The following is a 16,001-nucleotide window of genomic DNA, read 5'->3' on the forward strand; positions in this document are numbered from 1 at the left end:
GAGTAATTTATGATTTTGGTAATAGTTGAGAAGAATGAGGCTGGAGTCCTGTGGGAATATCGTCCAAGGTGCAGGTAGTTGACCTAATATGTTTTACAATTTCAGAGACAGATGTTGAGGTTGTCAATGAGAATTTGGTGAAACTGCAGCAAGGAGGCTCAGTATGAAGCAGAGGCGCAGGTCCAAATTAAGAGGTCGATTGTACAGTGCAGTAGATCCCCTTTGATTTTGGATTGGAAAAATTCAAGAAAACTGTTACATTGCTCAATGGAGAGGTTACATGAGGAGTTGTCTGGTGGTTGAACAAATGTCTTGACAACAAGCAATTTCTTGATAAGGGCATTTTAATTATATGAGGAGTGCCTTGGTACTATTAGGGTTTTTTTTAATACCAAAAGTGTATTTCAGAAAAAGCAGACATGATGTCAACTGCATTTGCAAGCAAATGTCACAAGGGGGAGATATTGAATTAGATTAGACTCCCTCACATCCCTGGAAGGAGGAGGAGGTAAACTATGAATCATACAGGTGGCAGAGGATGCATTGATGAGCTTTCCCTCCCCACAGTCTGTTATCCTAAACATCTCAGCTCTCATATCATTACCCCTCATTAATTAATTTGTAGAGAAACTGGAATTAAAGCCAGACCCAAGTCAACGGCTACAAGCAGAAGATAATCCCCTTAAAATGTAATTTTTTTGCGTTGACAACCAAACACAATTCAATATCACTTTTGAAATACAATAAATAGCATATTAACCTTTCAACAAGTTAACAAATTATTTATTGGATTCAAGTCTCCAACTCAGCCAAAAGTTAAAGAATGGGGTGGCAGGTAGCCTAGGGGTTAGAGCGTTGGACTAATAACCGAAAGGTTGCAAAATCAAATCCCTGAGCTAACTAGGTAAAAAAATCTGTCGTTCTGCCCTTGAACAAGGCAGTTAACCCACTGTTCCTAGGCCATCATTGAAAATAAGAATTTGTTCTTAACTGAATTGCCTGGTAAAATAAAATGGGCTGTGGCTCAGATGGAAATATTCAAGCAGTACCCACAAGCTTTAATTTGAGGGTATGTTCATCCATATCAGGAGAACTGAAAGTATTGGGACATATACAGTATGTATTAAAGTAGTCAAAAGTTCAGTATTTGGTCCCATATTCCAAAAACTCAATGATTACATCAAACTTGTTGGCTGCATTTGCTGTTTGTTTTGGTTATACTTCAGATTATTTTGTGCTCAATAGAAATTAATTGTGGCATTTTGCAGTCACTTTTATTGTAAGTAAGAAAATAATGTTTCTGAACACTTTTACACTGAACAAAAATATTGCTAGTGAGCATTTCTCCTTTGCCATCTTGACAGCTGTGGCATATCAAGAAGCTGATTAAACAGCATTATCATTACACAGGTGCACCTTGTGCTGGGGACAATAAAAGGACCCTCTAAAATGTGCAGTTTTGTCACACATCACAATGCGACAGATGTCATAAGTTTTGAAAGAGCGTGCAATTGCCATGCTGACTGCAGGAATGTCCACCAAAGCTTGAATGTTAATTTCTCTACCATAAGCCGCCTCTATTGTTTTAGAGCAGTGGTTCCCAAACATTTTATAGTCCCGTACCCCTTCAAACATTCATCCTCCAGCTGCATACCCCCTCTAGCACCAGGGTCAGCGCACTTTCAAATGTTGTTTTTTGCCATCATTGTAAGCCTGCCACAAACATTATATGATACATTTATTAAACATAAGAATGAGTGTGAGTTTTTGTGACAACCCGGCTCATGGGAAGTGACAAAGAGCTCTTATAGGACCAGGGCACAAATAATAATAATCAATAACTTTGCTCTTTATTTAGCCATCTTATATATAAAACCTTATTTGTTCACCAAAAATTGTGAATAACTCAACACAGGTTAATGAGAAGGGAGTGATTGAAAGGATACACATAACACTGCAATGTTGGGTTGTTTTGGCGAGAGTCACAGTCTTAAATCATTTTCCACACATAGTCTTTGCCTGTATTTAGTTTTTATGCAGGTGAGGGCCGAGAATCCACTCTCACATAGGTACGTGGTTGCAAAGGGCAACAGTGTCTTAACAACGCGATTTGCCAAGGCAAGAAACTGAGTGCAGCTCTATACAGAAATCTGTCAGTAGCTTCTGATTAGATTCAATTTTCACAGAACCACTTGCTTCAATTTCGATGAGGCTCTCTTGTTCAGATATCTGTAAGTGGACTGGAGGCAGGGCATGAAAGGGATAACGAATCCAGTTGTTTGTGCCGTCCATTTCGGGAAAGTACCTGCGTAATTGTGCACACAGATTACTCAGGTGCGTCGCTATATCACATTTGACATTGTCCGTAAGCTTGAGTTCAATTGCACACAAAAAATCATACAATGATGGAAAGACCTGTTTGTTGTCCTTGTTAATGCAGCCAGAGAAGAGCTCCAACTTCTTAATCATAGCCTCAATTTTGTCCCGCACATTGAATATAGTTCCGGAGAGTCACTGTAATCCTAGATTCAAATCATTCAGGTGAGAAAAAACATCACCCAGATAGACCAGTCATGTGAGAATCTCGTCATCATGCAAGTGGTCAGACAAGTAAAAATTATGGTCCCGTGTGGCTCAGTTGGTAGAGCATGGTGTTTGCAACGCCAGGGTTGTGGGTTCAATTCCCACGGGAGACCAGTACGGAGAAAAAAATTATGAAATGTATGCATTCACTACTGTAAGTTGCTCTGGATAAGAGCATCTGCTAAAATGTAGAAAATGGTCAGTAAAGAAAACTTTAAGCTTGTCTCTCAATTCAACAAAAACGTGTCAATACTTTGCCCCTTGATAACCAGCGCACTTCTGTATGTTGTAAAAGTATTACATGGTCGCTGCCCATATCATTGCATAATGCAGAAAATACACGAGAGTTCAGGGGCCTTGCTTTAACAAAGTCAACCATTTTCACTGTAGTGTCCAAAACGTCTTTCAAGCTGTCAGGCATTCCCTTGGCACCAAGAGCCTCTCGGTGGATGCTGCAGTGTACCCAAGTGGCGTCGGGAGCAACTGCTTGCATGCGGGTTACCACTCAACTATGTCTCCTTGTCATGACTTTTGCGCCATCAGTACAGATACCACCAAAGTCCATTTGATGTCACAAAGCTGTTCAGGACTTAAAAAATATCCTCTCCTGTTGGCCTGTGGTTTGCAGAAGAGGATGTCTTTCTTAATTGACCCCCATAAACTTAATGGACATATACCAGGAGCTGTGCCAGGCCTGTCGCGTCTGTTGACTCATCCAGCTGTAACGCATAGAATTCACTTGCTTGTATGCGAAGCAGTAATTGTTTCAAAACATCACCTACCATGTCACAGATGCGTCATGAAACAGTGTTGATTGATGAATCAACCCCAGCATTATCCCAGCCACATCCGCGGCAGCAGGAAGAATTAAGTCCTCCACAATAGTATGGGGCTTGCCTGTCCTAGCCACTCAGTAGCTCACCATATAAGACGCCCCTTCTTATTAAAGGTATCTGTTGCTTTTATACGTCTTACTACTCGAAAGTCGTCTTTATTCTCGCTCAAAAATCACCTGTTGCTTATTTTTTTAATTATTATGTTTCGTTTTCGAAATGTCTGCGCAAGAGTGAAGGTTTCCCACGAGAGAGTAACGGTTAATGTGATTGGATGTTAATTATTTGACTAGGCTACCTGTATTTGACATTGTGTTATAATACGTATTTCTATTTTTGGACAATGAAACGAGGCTACTCAGGCGAGAAAAAACCTTACCCAAATGTATAGCCCCGATTGGAAAATATAAATGTAATGATTGCAAATGTGAAAAAAATAAACATATTATAACTTTTAACCTAACCTACTGACCACAACCACAGAACTACTGACAACAACTACTTAACCACACACACTGACTTACTAAAACTACTGACCACAACTACTGACCACAAAGACAAAACCACAACTATTGACCACACAGATACTGAAAACTACTGACCACAACTATTGAACCACACAACTACTGACCAATACTACCGACCAAAACTAGTGACCACTACTAACTAGGGATGGGCATTTTACATTATAACATTATTCAAATAATATAATTAAAGTACAACTTTTTAAACTTCTTCCACTACTACAACAATAATTTTAAAGAGCTTTAGCAAGCCCCACACCTTTGCTTGTAAACTTAACCATCTTGTTATTATTATTAAGCACTCAACTTTAAGCTAAAATCGCAGTTCAAACTTTAAAATTAGACTGGTCTTCTTGTATTAAACCTTTTCATATCTTTGATAAAAAGGACCCCCCAAAAAATTGAACTTAAAATTATAAATCTTCTTTCACTTTATAAGCTGAAAAAAATTATTTATTTTAAGATGGTCATACTATAGATCCTTTAGCTATTTGACTTTGAATTGTAGTACCCCTTTGGGTATAAAAAAAATAAATAATCATTAATAAGCACATTAATAAATGGCAAAAAAGAAAGTCAAAAAACACATAATGAAAAATAAGATTTAACTGTCTGTCCTATATCTAGGAGATATACGAAAACTCAGGAAAAACAGTACCAGTCAAAAGTTTGGACACACCTACTCATTCAAGGGTTTTTCTTTATTTGAAAAAATGTTTTACATTGTAGAATAATAGTGAAGACATCAAAACTATGAAATAACACATATGGAATCATGTAGTAACCAAAAAAGGGTTAAACAAATCAACATTTATTTTAGATTTTAGTTTCTTCAGAGTAGCCAACGTTTGCCTTGATAACAGCTTTTCACACTCTTGGCATTATCTCAATCAGCTTCATGAGAAAAGCTTTTCCAACAGTCTTGAAGGAGTTCCCACATTCTGAGCACTTGATGGCTGTTTTTCCTTCACTTTGTGGTCCAACTCATCCCAAACAATCGCAATTGGGTTGAGGTCGGGTGCTTGTGGAGGCCAGGTCATCTGATGCAGCATCCATCACTCTCTTTGGTCAAATAGCTCTTACACAGCCTGAAGGTGTGTTTTGGGTTATTGTCCTGTTGAAAAACAAGTGAAAGTCACAATAAGCACAAACCAGATGGGATGGCGTGTCGTTGCAGATTGCTGTGGTAGCCATGCTGGTTAAGGGTGCCTTGAATTCTAATAAATCACCAACAGTGTCACCAACAAAGCACCCCCACACCTCCTCCTCCATGCTTCACTGTGGGAATCACATATGCGGAGATCATCCAGCAATTCGACTATGAAGGCCTGATTCACGCAGTCTCCTCTGAACAGTTGACGTTGAGATGTGTCTGTTACTTGAACTCTGTGAAGCATTTATTTGGGCTGCAGCAGAGGTAACTCTGGGTCTTCCTTCCTGTGGAGGTGCTCATTAGAGCCAGTTTCATCATAGCGCTTGGTTTTTCTGACTGCACTTGAAGAAACTTTCAAAGTTCTTGAAATTTTCCAGATTGACTGACCTTCTTGTCTTAAAGTAATGATGGACTGTCATTTCTCTGTGCTTATTTGAGCTGTTCTTGACATAATATGGACTTGGTATTTTACACAACCGCTACTTTGTCACAACACAACTGATTGGCTCAAACACATTAAGGAAAGAAATTCCACAAATTAACTTAACAAGGCACACCTGTTAATTGAAATGCATTCCAGGTGACTACCTCATGAAGCTGGTTGAGAGAATGCCAAGAGTGTGCAAAGCTGTCATCAAGTCAAACGGTGGCTACTTTGAAGAATCTCAAATATAAAATATATTTATTTAACACGTTTTTGGTTACTACATGATTCCATATGTGTTGTTTCATAGTTATGTCTTCACTATTATTCTACAATGTAGAAAATAGTAAAAATAAAAACCCTTGAATTTATTTATATTTATTTAACGGTTATTTAATTATTTTTTTTACAATGACCGCCTACCCCGGCCAAACCTTCCCCTAACCCAGACAACGCTGGGCCAATTGTGCGCCGCCCTATGGGACTCCTGATCACGGCCGGTTGTGATACAGCCCGGATCGAACCAGGGTCTGTAGTGATGACTCTAGTACTGAGATGCTATGCCTTAGACAGCTTTGCCACCCGGGAGCCACTCGAGAATGAGTAGGTGTGTCCAAACCTTTGACAGATGCTGTATATATATTTATACAGTGCCTTTGGAAAGTATTCAGACACCTTGACCTTTTCCACATTTTGGTATGTTGCAGCCTTAATCTAAAATGAATTAAATTAAATTAAAATCCTCAGCAATCTACACACAATACCCTATAATGACAAAGCGAAAACTGATTAAATTATTTTTGGTGCAAATTTATTAAAAATAAAAACAGATATCTTATTTAAATAAGTATTCAGATCCTTTGCTGTGAGACTTGAAACTGAGCGCCGGTGAATCCTTTTCCCATTGATCATCCTTGAGATGTTTCTGCAACTTGCTTGGAGTCCACCTGTGGTAAATTCAATTGATTGGACATGATTTGGGAAGGCACACCTGTTTTTATAAGGTCCCACAGTTGACGTCAGAGCGAAAACCAAACCATGAGATCGAAGGACTTGTCCGTAGACTGAGACAGGATTGTGTCGAGGTACCGATCTGGGGAAGGGCACCAAAACATTTCTGCAGCATTGAAAGTCCTCAAGAATACAGTGGTCTCCATCATTCTTACATTTAAGAACTTTTGAACCAATGTCAAAACAGAAATAAGATTGTTATAATACTGTTATTGCATCAAATGGTTGTTTTATGGAACAGAATAGAGGGTTCTTATAATTATATTGTGTCTGTGTGAACTGAAAGTGGGCCTCTGGGAGATTTAACACTGACAGAGGATTTACAATGGATTGGTGATAAAGACAACATTCCATTCCATGATTAGTGTCTGTGTGCCTGACTGGCTCGGGGCCATACCCTGGTTTCTACACAATGAGAAGTCTTTACAGCAGATGCTGTTTAATGTGAATTATTAGTATCTTTCATACGAATCTTAACCTTGGGACCCATTCCATACATCTTGTTTGTCATGAACATCCAAGAGGATGGACTTTGCTATAAAATGCTGTGGTTCAAATCTGCTCGTTGGGCTTCTCAACGAATCACCTACGGGTGGGTCGTCGACAAGTTTCATTATTGCAATAATTAATCGATGTTATTAACACGTTTTGAATAAAGTAATATCCTGATTTGTGATTGACCTTGTCTCTCCTCGTTATTGATTAGAATTTCCACGACTCCACCAAGACTCTTCCAAGAGCTGTCCGCTTGGCCAAACTGAACAATCGGGGGAGAAGAGCCTTGTTCAGGGAGGTGACCAAGAACTCGTTAGTCACTCTGACAGAGCTATAGAGTTCCTCTGTGGAGATGGGTGAACCTTCATGAAGGACAACCATCTCTGCAGCACTCCACCAATCAGGTCTTTATGGTAGAGTGGCAAGACGTTAGATACTCCTCAGTAAAAGGAACATGACAGCCAACTTGGAGTTTGCCAAAAGACTCTCAGACCATGAGATACAAGACTCTGTGGTCTGATGATTCAGCTCTTTGGCCTGAATGACAACTACTGACCAAACTTCTACTCACCACAACCACACAATTTCTGACCACTACCAAACAACTGCTGTCTATGGACTACAACTACTGGCAAAAACTACTGACCACAACTACTGACAAAAACAAAACTACTGATCACAACCAAACAACTACTGATCACAACTACTGACCAAAACTAATAACGACATCTGACAAACTGTTGACCACTACTGACCACACAACTTCTGATAACAACCCCAGAACTATTGACAAAAACTCTGACCAAAAACACACAATTACAGACCACACAACTACTAACCATAAATAATGACCATACCCACACAACTAACGACCACATCATTAATCATTAATTTAGCAGACACTCTTATCCAGAGCGACTTATGCATACATTTCATACATTTTTTTTCATCTTGCCCCCCCGTGGGAATCGAACCCACAACCCTGGCATTGCAAAGACCATGCTCTACCAACTGAGCCACACGGGACCATAACCACACAACTTCTGACCACACAATTAATGGCCAAACTACTGATGAGAACCACACAACTACTGAAACTACAACTACTGATCATAACCACACAACTATTGACGAAAACCACTGACCAAAATCAGACAACTGCAGACCAGAAAACTACTGACCACAACTACACAATTAATGACCATACAGCTACTGACCACACAACTACTGTACCAAACAACTAGTGATCACAACAACACTACTACCGACCAAAGTTACTGACCAAAATCAGAAAACTACAGACCACAACCACACAGTTACTGAACCACACAACTGATGACCACAACGACACGACAACAGCCACTTAACTACTGGCAACTAACCTATTGACAACATAACTAATAATCACTACTGGCCACACAACTACTGACCACAAAACAACTGACCACACAACTACTGGCCACACAACTACTGATAACTACAGACCACAGGTACTGAATAACACAGCTACTGACCACACCACCACTACTACTGATCCCAACTACAGAAACAACTACACAACTTACAACCACACATCTATTGGCCACAAAACTACAGACCACATCAACTGACCACAGCTACTGACCACACCACAACTACTGACCAAAAGAACACTAATACTAACATTTACATTACATTTCAGTCATTTAGCAGACGCTCTTATCCAGAGTGACTTACAAATTGGTGCATTCACCTTATGATATCCAGTGGAACAACCACTTTACAATAGTGCATCTAAATCTTTTAAGGGGGGGGGGGGGGGGGGTTAGAAGGATTACTTTATCCTATCCTAGGTATTCCTTAAAGAGATGGGGTTTCAGGTGTCTCCGGAAGGTGGTGATTGACTCCGCTGTCCTGTCGTCGTGAGGGAGCTTGTTCCACCATTGGGGTGCCAGAGCAGCGAACAGTTTTGACTGGGCTGAGCGGGAACTGTGCTTCCTCAGAGGTAGGGAGGCGAGCAGGCCAGAGGTGGATGAACGCAGTGCCCTTGTTTGGGTGTAGGGCCTGATCAGAGCCTGAAGGTACGGAGGTGCCGTTCCCCTCACAGCTCCGTAGGCAAGCACCATGGTCTTGTAGCAGATGCGAGCTTCAACTGGAAGCCAGTGGAGAGAGCGGAGGAGCGGGGTGACGTGAGAGAACTTGGGAAGGTTGAACACCAGACGGGCTGCGGCGTTCTGGATGAGTTGTAGGGGTTTAATGGCACAGGCAGGGAGCCCAGCCAACAGCGAATTGCAGTAATCCAGACGGGAGATGACAAGTGCCTGGGTTAGGACCTGCGCCGCTTCCTGTGTGAGGCAGGGTCGTACTCTGCGAATGTTGTAGAGCATGAATCTACAGGATCGGGTCACCGCCTTGATGTTAGTGGATAATGACAGGGTGTTGTCCAGGGTCACGCCAAGGTTCTTAGCACTCTGGGAGGAGGACACAATGGAGTTGTTAACCGTGATGGCGAGATCATGGAACGGGCAGTCCTTCCCCGGGAGGAAGAGCAGCTCCGTCTTGCCAAGGTTCAGCTTGAGGTGGTGATCCGTCATCAATACTGATATGTCTGCCAGACATGCAGAGATGCGATTCGCCTCCTGGTTATCAGAAGGGGGAAAGGAGAATATTAATTGTGTGTCGTCTGCATAGCAATGATAGGAGAGACCATGTGAGGATATGACAGAGCCAAGTGACTTGGTGTATAGCGAGAATAGGAGAGGGCCTAGAACAGAGCCCTGGGGGACACCAGTGGTGAGAGCACGTGGTGCGGAGACAGATTCTCGCCACGCCACCTGGTAGGAGCGACCTATCAGGTAGGACGCAATCCAAGCGTGGGCCGCACCGGAGATTCCCAACTCGGAGAGGGTGGAGAGGAGGATCTGATGGTTCACAGTATCAAAGGCAGCCGATAGGTCTAGAAGGATGAGAGCAGATGAGAGAGAGTTAGCTTTAGCAGTGCGGAGCGCCTCCGTGACACAGAAGAGCAGTCTCAGTTGAATGACCAGTCTTGAAACCTGACTGATTTGGATCAAGAAGGTCATTCTGAGAGAGATAGCAGGAGAGCTGGCCAAGGACGGCACGTTCAAGAGTTTTGGAGAGAAAAGAAAGAAGGGATACTGGTCTGTAGTTGTTGACATCGGAGGGATCGAGTGTAGGTTTTTTGAGAAGGGGTGCAACTCTCGCTCTCTTGAAGACGGAAGGGACGTAGCCAGCGGTCAAGGATGAGTTGATGAGCGAGGTGAGGTAAGGGAGAAGGTCTCCGGAAATGGTCTGGAGAAGAGAGGAGGGGATAGGGTCAAGCGGGCAGGTTGTTGAGCGGCCGGCCGTCACAAGACGCGAGATTTCATCTGGAGAGAGAGGGGAGAAAGAGGTCAAAGCACAGGGTAGGGCAGTGTGAGCAGGACCAGCGGTGTCGTTTGACTTAGCAAACGAGGATCTCATGTAGTCGACCTTCTTTTCAAAATGGTTGACGAAGTAATCTGCAGAGAGGGAGGGGGGGGGGGGAAGGAGGATTCAGGAGGGAGGATAAGGTGGCAAAGAGCTTCCTAGGGTTAGAGGCAGATGCTTGGAATTTAGAGTGGTAGAAAGTGGCTTTAGCAGCAGAGACAGAAGAGGAAAATATAGAGAGGAGGGAGTGAAAGGATGCCAGGTCCGCAGGGAGGCGAGTTTTCCTCCATTTCCGCTCGGCTGCCCGGAGCCCTGTTCTGTGAGCTCGCAATGAGTCGTCAAGCCACGGAGCAGGAGGGGAGGACCGAGCCGGCATGGAGGATAGGGGACATAGAGAGTCAAAGGATGCAGAAAGGGAGGAGAGGAGGGTTGAGGAGGCAGAATCAGGAGATAGGTTGGAGAAGGTTTGAGCAGAGGGAAGAGATGATAGGATGGAAGAGGAGAGAGTAGCGGGGGAGAGAGCGAAGGTTGGGACGGCGCAATACCATCCGAGTAGGGGCAGAGTGAGAAGTGTTGGATGAGAGCGAGAGGGAAAAGGATACACGGTAGTGGTCGGAGACTTGGAGGGGAGTTGCAATGAGATTAGTGGAAGAACAGCATCTAGTAAAGATGAGGTCAAGCGTATTGCCTGCCTTGTGAGTAGGGGGGGAAGGTAAGAGGGTGAGGTCAAAAGAGGAGAGGAGTGGAAAGAAGGAGGCAGAGAGGAATGAGTCAAAGGTAGACGTGGGGTGGTTAAAGTCTTCCAGAACTGTGAGAGGTGAGCCATCCTCAGGAAAGGAACTTATCAAGGCGTCAAGCTCATTGATGAACTCTCCAAGGGAACCTGGAGGGCGATAAATGATAAGGATGTTAAGCTTGAAAGGGCTGGTAACTGACAGCATGGAATTCAAAGGAGGCGATAGACAGATGGGTCAGGGGAGAAAGAGAGAATGTCCACTTGGGAGAGATGAGGATCCCAGTGCCACCACCCCGCTGACCAGAAGCTCTCGGGGTGTGCGAGAACACGTGGGCAGACGAGGAGAGAGCAGTAGGAGTAGCAGTGTTATCTGTGGTAATCCATGTTTCCGTCAGCGCCAAGAAGTCGAGGGACTGGAGGGTAGCATAGGCTGAGATGAACTCTGCCTTGTTGGCCGCAGACCGGCAGTTCTAGAGGCTGCCGGAGACCTGGAACTCCACGTGGGTCGTGCGCGCTGGGACCACCATGTTAGAGTGGCACCAGGTTAGAGTAACCACAACTAAAGCCCAGTACTACTGACCAAAACAGCAACACCACTTCTGACCACAACCAAATAGCTTCTGACCACAGAACTATTACTTCTGACCACAACCACTGAGAACAACCACACAACATCTGACCACACAACTACTGACCACTGACCGAAACCACACAATTACAGACTGAACAACTACTAACGTCAACTAATGACCATACCCACACAATTAATGACCACACAACCACAAAACTACTGAGAACAGCCACACAACTACTGACCACAGAACTACTGACCACAAACACAACTATTGACCAAAATCACACAATTATAGACCACATCTTCAGACCTCAACCACAAAAATACTGACAACTACTAACCACAATTTCTGACCAAAAATACTGAGCACAGTCACATTACTACCGATAAAAACGACTGACCAAAAATCACACAACTTCTGACCCCAACCAAACAGCTGCTGACCACAAATAGTGACCACAACCACACAACTACTGACCAAACTTCTGACCAAAATCACACAATTACAGACTGCACAACTACTAACCACAACTAATGACCACACAAATATTGACTGAAACCGCTAACCACCACAACTTCTGAGCACACAACTACAGATCACAGCCACAGAAATACTGACCACACTACTAATGATCAAAATTACTGACCAAAACTACTGATCAAAACAGACCACAACCACTGAGCACAACCACAACTTTTAACCACACAACTATGAAATAACAGAACTTCTGACCACAACCTAAACGACTGACCACAACTACTGACCACAACCAAATAACTACTGACCATAACCTCACAACTTCCGACCACACAATTAGTGACCACACTATTGACCATCACAAACTACCGATGAGAACCACACAACTACTGAAAACACAACTACCGAGCAAAACCACTGACCAAAATCAGACTGCAGACCACAAAACTACTGAACACACCCACACAGCTACTGACCACACAACTACTGATCACAACAACACTACTACTGACCAAAGCTACTGACCAAAATCGGACAACTACAGACCACAACTACTGAACCACACAACTAATGACACGCCAACAACCACTTAACTACTGGCCACTAAACTATTGACAACATAACTAATAATCACTACAGGCCACAACTACTGGCCACAACTACTGGCCACAACTACATTACTGACCACACTACTACTGACCACACTACTACTGACCACACTACTACTGACCACACATATATTGGCCACAAAACTACTGACCACAACTACCAATAACTACAGACCACAGCTACTGAATAACACAACTACTGACCACACCACCACTACTGACCACAACTACTACTGATCCCAATTACTGACAACAACACAACTACACAACTACTGACCACAACAACTTACAACCACACAGATATTGGCCACAAAACTACAGACCACATCAACTGACCATTGCTACTGAACACACCACAACTTCTGACCACACCACAACTTCTGACCACAACCACACAACTACTGGCCAAAAGAACAAATACTGACCACAACTACAGCCCAGTACTACTGACCAAAACAGCAACACCACCTCTGGCCACAACCACACTAGTTCTGACCACAACCAAACAGCTGCTGACCACAAAAAGTGACCAGAACCACACAACTACTGAGCACAACCACACAACTTCTGACCACAGAACTACTGACCACAGAACTACAACTTCTGACCACACAACTACTGACCATAACCACACAACTACTGAGAACAACCACACAACGTCTGATAACACAACTACTGACCGAAACCACACAATTACAGACTGCACAACTACTACCGTCAACTAATGACCATAACCACACAATTAATGACCACACAACCACTGATTACAACCGCACAACTAATGAGAACAATCACACAACTTCTGACCACACAACCATTGACCACAACCACACAACTACTGATCACAACGACTGATCAAAATCACACAACTACAGCCCACAACGGACCACAACCACCCAATTAATTAACACACAACTACTGACCAAAAGCACACAACTGCTGAGAACAACCACACAACTTCTGACCACAGAACTATTGACCACACAACTTCTGACCACAAACACACAACTACTGATCACAACCACAGAACTACTGACCACACAACTACTGACCAAAATCACACAATTACAGACCGCATCCACAGACCTCAACCACAAAACTACTGATAGAAACGATTGACCAAGATCACACAACTTCTGACCACAACCACACATATTCTGAACCCAACAACTGATGACCACAAATAGTGACAACAACCACACAACTACTGAGCACAACCACCACAACTACTGACCCCACAACAACTGACCACAACCAAACAACTACTGATCAAAACGACTGACCAAAATCACACAACTCCATCCCACACAACTACTGACCACAACAACTGACCACAACCACCCAATTAATTAACACACAACTGCTGACCACAACCACTGACCACACAACTTCTGAACCACACAACTAATGACCACATAACTATTGACCACAACCACACAACTACTGAGCAGAATAACACAAATACAGACCACACAACTACAGCCCAGTACAACCACACATCTTCTAAACCCCAACAAAAGAGCTGCTGACTATAAATAGTGACTATAACCACACAACTACTGAGCACAACCACACAACTACTGACCAAACTTCTGACCAAAATCACACAATTACAGACTGCACAACTACTAACCACAACTAATGACCACACAACTACTGACCACAACCACACAACCACAGGGAGGCGAGCAGGCCATCCAACTACTTACCCCAAATACTAAACATTACTGACCACAACTATTGACAACACAACAACAGACCACACATATACTGACTACAACTACTGACCACAACTACTACCCACAACTACTGATTGCAAATACTGACCACAACCACATAACTACTGACCACACAACTAATTATTACCACAACTACTGACCACAACCACACAACTACTAACCACAATCACTGACCACAACTACTGAACACCACAACTACTGGCCAGAACTACTGACCACACAACTAAATACCACAACTACCGACCACAACTACTAACCACAATCACTGACCACAACTACTGAACACCACAACTACTTACCACAACCACGAAACTGTTGACAACTACTGACCAAACAACTAGTGATCACAACTACAGAATTACTGACCACAGCTGCTGACTACAACTGCTGACCACAACCGCACAATTAGGTAGAACAAAAGATAAATTCTCCTAATCCTGTGTTGACTAGACCTTTTTTCCAGAGTTTGTCCAAAAACGCTACAGAAATGCCATTAATTTCCACATAGGCTTTGTCCAACTAAGTATTGCGGAGTTAGTGCCTATAATTTATTTATTTTTTATTTATTAAGGATCCCCATTAGTTGCTGCCAAGGCAGCATATACTCTTCTTGGGGTCCAAACAAATTAAAATAAAAATTACAATTAAATAAAACGTTAGATATTACATTATTACACCACCACATATGTAAAATACAACATCTGTAATACCAACTTGCATACGTGTGTAGAGTGTGTGTCCTGATGTGTGTGCATATGGATGTTTGTGTGTGTGTGTGTGTGTGTGTGTGTGTGTGTCTCCTCACAGTCCGCATTGTTCTATAAGGTGTAGTTTTATCCGTTTTTTAATTAAAAATAAGGTCCGTGGTAAACACAGGATTAGGAGATCTTATCTTTTGTTCTACCTAATTGTGTGGTTGTGGTCAGTAGTTGTAGTCAGCAGCTGTGGTCAGTAGTTTTATGGTCAGTAGTTGAGTTGTCAACAGTTTTGTGGTTTTGGTAAGTAGTTGTGTGGTCTGTGTTTATCCAAAAACATCATTCATTTCCACATAGGCTTTGTCCAACTAAGTATGGCGGAGTTAGTGCCTACAATTTTCATTTATTTATTAAGGATCCTCATTAGCTGCTGCCTTTTTTCCAGTATATGCTCTTCTTGGGGTCCAAACAAATTAAGGTAAAAATTACAATTAAATAAAACGGTTGATATAACATTACACCACCACATATGTAAAATACAACATTTGTAATACCAACTTACATATATGTGTGTGGACTGTGTCCTGATGTGTGTGTTTGTGTGTGCATATGGATGTTTGTGTGTGTGTGTGTGTGTGTCTCCTCACAGTCTGCATTGTTCTATAAGGTGTAGTTTTACCAGTTTTTTTATACGATTTTACTGCTTGCATGAGTTAGTTGATGTGGAATAGAGTTCCATG

Source organism: Salmo salar, chromosome ssa10 (genome assembly GCF_905237065.1).
Source record: "Salmo salar chromosome ssa10, Ssal_v3.1, whole genome shotgun sequence".
NCBI lineage: Eukaryota > Metazoa > Chordata > Actinopteri > Salmoniformes > Salmonidae > Salmo > Salmo salar.